This window comes from Heterodontus francisci, chromosome 41, assembly GCF_036365525.1.
Source record: "Heterodontus francisci isolate sHetFra1 chromosome 41, sHetFra1.hap1, whole genome shotgun sequence".
Classification (NCBI taxonomy): Eukaryota; Metazoa; Chordata; class Chondrichthyes; order Heterodontiformes; family Heterodontidae; genus Heterodontus; species Heterodontus francisci.
This window is the reverse complement of record NC_090411.1, coordinates 6,955,886-6,965,317: the sequence shown is the minus strand read 5'-3', so window position 1 is coordinate 6,965,317 and position 9,432 is coordinate 6,955,886. Positions and strand designations below refer to the sequence as shown.

At 53.4% G+C, this 9,432-nt stretch overlaps 1 non-coding gene and 3 pseudogenes across 1 annotated transcript; all 4 read left to right on the top strand.

The window, feature by feature from the left end:
• Positions 1-6,648: 6,648 nt before the first annotated feature.
• On the top strand, positions 6,649-6,827 carry LOC137354226 (U2 spliceosomal RNA; annotated as a pseudogene).
• A 386-nt stretch (positions 6,828-7,213) lies between these two features.
• On the top strand, positions 7,214-7,302 carry LOC137354815 (U2 spliceosomal RNA; annotated as a pseudogene).
• Positions 7,303-8,474: 1,172 nt separating this feature from the next.
• LOC137354290 (U2 spliceosomal RNA) lies at positions 8,475-8,647 on the top strand (annotated as a pseudogene).
• Positions 8,648-9,033: 386 nt separating this feature from the next.
• Positions 9,034-9,224, top strand: LOC137354048 (U2 spliceosomal RNA). The gene has a single exon (XR_010970197.1). It is a non-coding gene; the product is annotated as a U2 spliceosomal RNA (small nuclear RNA).
• Positions 9,225-9,432: the final 208 nt, after the last annotated feature.

Below are 9,432 nucleotides of genomic sequence, written 5' to 3'. Positions count from 1 at the left end.
CTTCTGGCAGGGCAGGGATCCTGAAGAACCAAGACAGCATGGAGTGGGCTTCGCCATCAGAAACTCCTTGCTCAGCATGATAGAGCCTCCCTCAAATGGCTCGGAACGCATACTGTCCATCCGACTGCTCACCACCTCTGGTCCAGTACACCTACTCAGCATCTATGCTCCAACACTCTGCACGCACCTGAAGCTAAAGACCAGTTCTATGAACAACTCCATAACATCATTAGCAGCATCCCCAACACCGAACACCTATTCCTGCTGGGGGACTTTAATGCCAGGGTTGGGGCCGACCATGACTCATGGCCCTCCTGCCTTGGGCGCTATGGCGTTGGAAGGATGAATGAGAACGGGCAGAGACTGCTTGAGTTGTGTACCTATCATAACCTCTGCATCACCAACTCGTTCTTTCACACTAAACCCTGTCACCAGGTTTCATGGAGGCACCCAAGATCACGTCGTTGGCACCAGCTAGACCTCATTGTCACAAGGCGAGCCGCCTTAAACAGATCACACGCAGCTTCCACAGTGCGGACTGCGACACCGACCACTCCCTGGTGTGCAGCAAGGTTAGACTCAGACCAAAGAAGTTGCATCATTCCAAGCAGAAGGGCCACCCGCGCATCAACACGAGCAGAATTTCTCACCCACAGCTGTTACAAAAATTTCTAAATTCACTTGTAACAGCCCTTCAAAACACTCCCACAGGGGATGCTGAGACCAAGTGGGCCCACATCAGAGACGCCATCTATGAGTCAGCTTTGACCACCTACGGCAAAAGTGCGAAGAGAAATGCAGACTGGTTTCAATCTCATAATGAAGAGCTGGAACCTGTCATAGCCGCTAAGCGCATTGCACTTTTGAACTACAAGAAAGCCCCCAGCGATTTAACATCCGCAGCACTTAAAGCAGCCAGAAGTACTGCACAAAGAACAGCTAGGCGTTGCGCAAACGACTACTGGCAACACCTATGCAGTCATATTCAGCTGGCCTCAGACACTGGAAACATCAGAGGAATGTATGATGGCATGAAGAGAGCTCTTGGGCCAACCATCAAGAAGATCACCCCCCTCAAATCTAAATCGGGGGACATAATCACTGACCAACGCAAACAGATGGACCGCTGGGTTGAGCACTACCTAGAACTGTACTCCAGGGAGAATGCTGTCACTGAGACTGCCCTCAATGCAGCCCAGCCTCTACCAGTCATGGATGAGCTGGACATACAGCCAACCAAATCGGAACTCAGTGATGCCATTGATTCCCTAGCCAGCGGAAAAGCCCCTGGGAAGGACAGCATTACCCCTGAAATAATCAAGAGTGCCAAGCCTGCTATACTCTCAGCACTACATGAACTGCTATGCCTGTGCTGGGACGAGGGAGCAGTACCCCAGGACATGCGCGATGCCAACATCATCACCCTCTATAAAAACAAAGGTGACCGCGGTGACTGCAACAACTACCGTGGAATCTCCCTGCTCAGCATAGTGGGGAAAGTCTTTGCTCGAGTCGCTCTGAACAGGCTCCAGAAGCTGGCCGAGCGCGTCTACCCTGAGGCACAGTGTGGCTTTCGTGCAGAGAGATCAACTATTGACATGCTGTTCTCCCTTCGTCAGATACAGGAGAAATGCCGTGAACAACAGATGCCCCTCTACATTGCTTTCATTGATCTCACCAAAGCCTTTGACCTCGTCAGCAGACGTGGTCTCTTCAGACTACTAGAAAAGATCGGATGTCCACCAAAGCTACTAAGTATCATCACCTCATTCCATGACAATATGAAAGGCACAATTCAACATGGTGGCTCCTCATCAGAGCCCTTTCCTATCCTGAGTGGTGTGAAACAGGGCTGTGTTCTCGCACCCACACTTTTTGGGATTTTCTTCTCCCTGCTGCTTTCACATGCGTTCAAATCCTCTGAAGAAGGAATTTTCCTCCACACAAGATCAGGGGGCAGGTTGTTCAACCTTGCCCGTCTAAGAGCGAAGTCCAAAGTACGGAAAGTCCTCATCAGAGAACTCCTCTTTGCTGACGATGCTGCTTTAACATCTCACACTGAAGAATGCCTGCAGAGTCTCATCGACAGGTTTGCGTCTGCCTGCAAGGAATTTGGCCTAACCATCAGCCTCAAGAAAACGAACATCATGGGGCAGGATGTCAGAAATGCTCCATCCATCAATATTGGCGACCACGCTCTGGAAGTGGTTCAAGAGTTCACCTACCTAGGCTCAACTATCACCAGTAACCTGTCTCTAGATGCAGAAATCAACAAGCGCTTGGGTAAGGCTTCCACTGCTATGTCCAGACTGGCCAAGAGAGTGTGGGAAAATGGCGCACTGACACGGAACACAAAAGTCCGAGTGTATCAGGCCTGTGTCCTCAGTACCTTGCTCTACGGCAGCGAGGCCTGGACAACGTATGCCAGCCAAGAGCGACGTCTCAATTCATTCCATCTTCGCTGCCTTCGGAGAATACTTGGCATCAGGTGGCAGGACTATATCTCCAACACAGAAGTCCTTGAAGCGGCCAACACCCCCAGCTTATACACACTACTGAGTCAGCGGCGCTTGAGATGGCTTGGCCATGTGAGCCGCATGGAAGATGGCAGGATCCCCAAAGACACATTGTACAGCGAGCTCGCCACTGGTATCAGACCCACCGGCCGTCCATGTCTCCGTTATAAAGACGTCTGCAAACGTGACATGAAATCGTGTGACATTGATCACAAGTCGTGGGAGTCAGTTGCCAGCATTCGCCAGAGCTGGCGGGCAGCCATAAAGACAGGGCTAAATTGTGGCGAGTCGAAGAGACTTAGTAGTTGGCAGGAAAAAAGACAGAGGCGCAAGGGGAGAGCCAACTGTGCAACAGCCCCAACAAACAAATTTCTCTGCAGCACCTGTGGAAGAGCCTGTCACTCCAGAATTGGCCTTTATAGCCACTCCAGGCGCTGCTTCACAAACCACTGACCACCTCCAGGCGCGTATCCATTGTCTCTCGAGATAAGGAGGCCCAAAAGAATGTGCTTAGCATTAAATCTACTACGCGATGTGTTTCAACCTTGGATTACCTTGCCAAGGTCAAAGCTGACCTACTGTTTCTGCAGGAGTGTGGAATACCACACCTCAGCACCTACAGGCAGTGGTCGCGATGGTGGTCCCACGGGCCATCGATCTGGTCGGGGGGTAATGACTGCCGTTCCTCCGGCCTGGGTATTCTGCTGCGGGGAGGTAACTTCACCATCTCCGAAGTTAAGGAGGTGGTGGGCGGCCGCCTCCTCGTAGCAGACGTGATGTACAACAACGCTCCGCTCCGGTTGATCAACGTGTACGCCCCGGTACAACGCAGCGAGCGGCTGACCGTCTTCCAGCAGCTCCCACTGCTGCTGGCGACGTCCAGGCCGGTCATCCTAGGCGGTGACTTCAACTGCATCATCGATGCGGCTGGACGATCCGGCAGTGACGACAGCAAACTGGACGCTTCGTCCAGATGCCTAGTAGAAACAGTTAAGGATGCCAAACTGCACGACGTCTTCAGCAAACCTGCAGACGGAGCGCAGCGCAGATACACATGGTCAAGATCGGACGGGTCTGCCCGTTCCAGGATTGACTTCCTGTTTGTGTCCCGTGCTGTCACGGTCGGATCCACCGACGTCAAGCCGGTGTTCTTCTCCGACCACTGCCTCTTACTGGCCGACTGTCACTTACAGGACGACCAGCGGGTTGGCAGAGGGACGTGGAAGCTCAATGCGACACTGCTGACCCCAGAGAACGTTGAGGAACTCAAAAGGGATTACAAAGGTTGGAGGACCGTGAAACCCCTCTTTGAGTCTCCAGTTCACTGGTGGGAAGCGATTAAGGAGAACATCAAGAGGTTCTTCATCCACAAAGGTGTTCAGAAGGCGAGAGAGAGACAGAGGGAACTGTCCCGACTCCAGAAAATTATGCAAAATCTACTCCGGTTGCAGTCAATGGGGGTCGAGGTCAAGGAGGACCTCCAAGAGGTGAAGAGCCAGCAGGCCTCGCTCTTTGCCAAGGAGGCCTCCAAGATCATTTTCCAGTCCAGAGTCCGCTCCATCGAGCAGGATGAGACGTGCTCGCGTTACTTCTTCCAAAAGGTACACAGAGAGAGCTCTGTTATCAGCAGCCTGAAGGAAAAAGATGGCTCGGTAACGTCTTCGCAGTCCGACATACTAAGGATCAGCAAATCCTTTTATGCTGGGCTGTATGACGCGAAGCCCACAGACAGCAGAGCCTCCCAGCCCTTCCTGTCATCTATCACAGAGGTCTTAGATGACAGCAGGAGGGAGAGACTGGACAAGCCGCTAACTCTGGACGAGCTGACAAAGGCCGTCGAGTCTTTCGAGACGAGTAAAACTCCCGGGAGCGACGGCTTACCGGTCGAGTTGTACTCGTCCCTGTGGGGCTGGGTCGGCCCGGACCTGCTGGAAGTATATGAGAGTATGCTCCTGGCCGGCAGCATGTCAGAATCCATGAGAAAAGGCATCATCACCCTCATTTACAAGCAGAAGGGGGAGAGGGTAGAAATCAGAAATTGGCGGCCCATCTCACTGCTTAATGTTGATTACAAGATTCTGTCCAAAGTCATAGCCAGTCGAGTCAAGTCTGCTCTGGAGTTGGTGATTCACCCCGATCAGACCTGTACTGTACCCGGCAGGAAGATCTCTGATAGTCTCGCGCTACTCAGGGATACGATCGCCTACGTACGGGACAGGAGGGTGGACACCTGCCTCATCAGCCTGGACCAGGAGAAGGCTTTTGACAGGATATCGCACACCTACATGATGGACGTGCTTTCCAAAATGGGGTTTGGGGAGGGAATCTGCAATTGGATCCAACTGCTCTACACAAACATCAGTAGCGCAGTCTCAATCAACGGGTGGGAATCGGAAAGTTTCCCGATCAAATCTGGAGTCAGACAGGGCTGTCCTCTGTCCCCGGTCTTGTTTGTTTGCTGTATTGAACCCTTTTCTGAGTCTATTAGGAAGGATGCGAGCATAAGAGGGGTGACAATCCCAGGCAGCGGAGGCACTCAGGTCAAAACCTCCCTGTAAATGGATGACGTCGCCGTTTTCTGCTCGGATCCGCTGTCCGTGCGCAGACTGATGAGCATCTGCGACCAGTTCGAACTGGCCTCGGGAGCCAAAGTTAACCACGGCAAGAGCGAGGCCATGTTCTTTGGCAACTGGGCTGACCGATCCTTTGTCCCCTTCACCGTCAGGTCAGATTACCTGAAGGTGCTGGGGATATGGTTCGGAAGGGCCGGGGCGTGCACCAAAACATGGGAGGAGCGAGTAGCCAAGGTACGACAAAAGTTGGGCATGTGGGGGCAGCGATCTCTCTCCATTGTGGGTAAGAACCTGGTCATCAGGTGCGAGGCGCTCACGTTGTTGCTCTACGTGGCGCAGGTCTGGCCCATACCCCACTCCTGCGCCGTGGCAGTCACCCGAGCCATTTTCCGCTTCGTCTGGGGATCTAAAATGGACCGGGTCCGGAGGGACACGATGTTCAAATCTCTGGACATGGGCGGGAAAAATGTACCCAACGTGGCCCTCATCCTGATGACCACCTTCGTGTGCGGCTGCATCAAGCTGTGTGTAGATCCCCAGTACGCAAACTCCAAGTGTCACTACGTGCTGAGGTTCTATCTGTCCCCGGTTTTGCGAAGGATGGGCCTGGTCACATTGCCGCGGAACGCTCCATGCAGTTGGGCGGTGCCGTACCACGTATCCTTTGTGGAGCAGTTTCTGCGGGAAAACACCTTTGACCACCGTTCCATCAGGCAGTGGTCTGCACGGAATGTCCTCAAGGCCCTACGGGAAAAGGAAACGGTGGATCCTGTCGGATGGTTCCCCGAGCAGACCGTCAAAGTCATTTGGCGGAATGCCTCATCACCAGAACTTTCAAACAAGCACCAAGACGTAGCTTGGCTGGTGGTGAGAAGGGCCCTCCCCGTCAGATCCTTCATGCACACCCGAAGTCTCGCCCCCTCCGCACAGTGCCCCCGCGTTGGCTGTGGTGGGGAAGAGACGGTCGCCCACCTCCTCCTGGAATGTGCCTTTGCAAAGCAGGTGTGGAAAGAGATGCAGTGGTTTTTGTCAAGGTTCATCCCAAGCAGCTCTGTAACACAGGAGTCTGTGCTCTACGGGCTGTTCCCAGGGACGCACACCGAGACAAACATCAACTGCTGCTGGAGGACTATCAATTCGGTGAAAGACGCCCTTTGGTCTGCCCGAAACTTGCTGGTCTTCCAGCGCAAAGAGTTGTCCACCACCGAATGTTGCAGACTGGCACATTCCAAGGTCCAGGACTACGTGCTGAGGGACGCACTAAAGCTTGGAGCAGCCGCAGCAAAGGCTCAATGGGGAAAGACCACAGTGTAAGGTTCCCCCACCAAGCTGGACTGAGGGGCTGGATCCATGGGAAACCCCTCGAACTGTATCGTTAATATTCTCAATTGCTGTAAATGTAAAACTGTAATTGACATGACAATTGTGAAACGGAAGGGTCGGGAAGAAACTCATGACAGTATTGAAGGAAACTGATCTCCATTGCAATGTTTGTATTTTTTGGTGCTGTTTGGAAACTGTTTGGCAATGTAATTTTTACAGATTTTTATGAATAAAGTATATTTTGGAAATAAAAAAAAAAGTATCTGTTCTTATCAGTTTAATATCTGATACGTCCCCTATCTGGGGATCAAATATTAAATTGATTTTTGGGACAGGGAGATGGAACAGGGGCTTGCCCCGTCCACTCCATGCATCCACCTGGTATTGCAGTGTTTCCAGGAGCGGTGCAGCTTCCCCCCTCCATGGGGGCGAGACCCCTGCTGAAAAATAGAATTCGCAATAGTGACGGCGCTGCTGCTCGGCTGACTTTGCTGCAGTTTTCCGTGGGCGCTACGCTGCCCCCGGTTGGATTGCCCCGCAGTTGCAGGCCGCCCTTTGCTGCCCAGCGCGCGCGTGTCTTTTTTCCTGCGCAATGCCTCGCGCAGAAGCGCAAGGAATGGCTGCGCGTGGCATGCACGCGTGCTTTCCTTTCTGCTTGCAAGGCCCGGCAACAAAAGGAGCTCTGGCTCAAAGACCGCCCGCCGTCGCCTCTTTCGCCCTCGGCTCGCCCACCCGGCGGCTACTTTGACGTCGAGGCAGCACGCCGGGCCTGACGCGCGCAGCAAACGCAGTTTTACGGCCATCGCTTCTCGGCCTTTTGGCTAAGATCAAGTGTAGTATCTGTTCCTATCAGGCCCCACTCCTGCGCCGTGGCAGTCACCCGAGCCATTTTCCGCTTCGTCTGGGGATCTAAAATGGACCGGGTTCGGAGGGACACGATGTTCAAATCTCTGGACATGGGCGGGAAAAATGTACCCAACGTGGCCCTCATCCTGATGACCACCTTCGTGTGCGGCTGCATCAAGCTATGTGTAGATCCCCAGTACGCAAACTCCAAGTGTCACTACGTGCTGAGGTTCTATCTGTCCCCGGTGTTGCGAAGGATGGGCCTGGTCACATTGCCGCGGAACGCTCCGTGCAGTTGGGCGGCGCCGTACCACCTATCCTTCGTGGAGCAGTTTCTGCGGAAAAACACCTTTGATCACCGGTCCATCAGGCAGTGGTCTGCACGGAATGTCCTCAAGGCCCTACGGGAAAAGGAAACGGTGGATCCTGTCGGATGGTTCCCCGAGCAGACCGTCAAAGTCATTTGGCGGAATGCCTCATCACCAGAACTTTCAAACAAGCACCAAGACGTAGCTTGGCTGGTGGTGAGAAGGGCCCTCCCCGTCAGATCCTTCATGCACACCCGAAGTCTCGCCCCCTCCGCACAGTGCCCCCGCGTTGGCTGTGGTGGGGAAGAGACGGTCGCCCACCTCCTCCTGGAATGTGCCTTTGCAAAGCAGGTGTGGAAAGAGATGCAGTGGTTTTTGTCAAGGTTCATCCCAAGCAGCTCTGTAACACAGGAGTCTGTGCTCTACGGGCTGTTCCCAGGGACGCACACCGAGACAAACATCAACTGCTGCTGGAGGACTATCAATTCGGTGAAAGACGCCCTTTGGTCTGCCCGAAACTTGCTGGTGTTCCAGCGCAAAGAGTTGTCCACCACCGAATGTTGCAGACTGGCACATTCCAAGGTCCAGGACTACGTGCTGAGGGACGCACTAAAGCTTGGGGCAGCCGCAGCAAAGGCTCAATGGGGAAAGACCACAGTGTTAGGTTCCCCCACCAAGCTGGACTGAGGGGCTGGAACCATGGGAAGCCCCTCGAACTGTATCGTTAATATTCTCAATTGCTGTAAATGTAAAACTGTAATTGACATGACAATTGTGAAACGGAAGGGTTGGGAAGAAACTCATGACATTATTGAAAGAAACAGATCTCTTTTGCAATGTTTGTATTTTTTCGTGCTGTTTGGAAACTGTTTGGCAATGTAATTTTTACAGATTTTTATGAATAAAGTATATTTTGGAAAAAAAAAAATCTGTTCTTATCAGTTTAATATCTGATACGTCCCCTATCTGGGGACCAAATATTAAATTGATTTTTGGGACAGGGAGATGGAACAGGGGCTTGCCCCGTCCACTCCATGCATCCACCTGGTATTGCAGTGTTTCCAGGAGCGGTGCAGCTTCCCCCCTCCATGGGGGCGAGACCCCTGCTGAAAAATAGAATTCGCAATAGTGACGGCGCTGCTGCTCGGCTGACTTTGCTGCAGTTTTCCGTGGGCGCTACGCTGCCCCCTGTTGGTTTGCCCTGCAGTTGCAGGCCGCCCTTTGCTGCCCAGCGCCCGCGTGTCTTTTTTCCTGCGCAATGCCTCGCGCAGAAGCGCGAGGAATGGCTGCGCGTGGCATGCACTCGTGCTTTCCTTTCTGCTTGCAAGGCCCGGCAACAAAAGGAGCTCTGGCTCAAAGACCGCCCGCCGTCGCCTCTTTCGCCCTAGGCTCGCCCACCCGGCGGCAACTTTGAGGTAGAGGCCGCACGCCGGGCCTGACGCGCGCAGCAAACGCAGTTTTACGGCCATCGCTTCTCGGCCTTTTGGCTAAGATCAAGTGTAGTATCTGTTCTTATCAGTTTAATATCTGATACGTCCCCTATCTGGGGACCAAATATTAAATTGATTTTTGGGACAGGGAGATGGAACAGGGGCTTGCCCCGTCCACTCCATGCATCCACCTGGTATTGCAGTGTTTCCAGGAGCGGTGCAGCTTCTCCCCTCCATGGGGGCGAGACCCCTGCTGAAAAATAGAATTCGCAATAGTGACGGCGCCGCTGCTCGGCTGACTTTGCTGCAGTTTTCCGTGGGCGCTACGCTGCCCCCTGTTGAATTGCCCCGCAGTTGCAGGCCGCCCTTTGCTGCCCAGCGCGCGCGTGTCTTTTTTCCTGCGCAATGCCTCGCGCAGAAGCGCGAGGAATGGCTG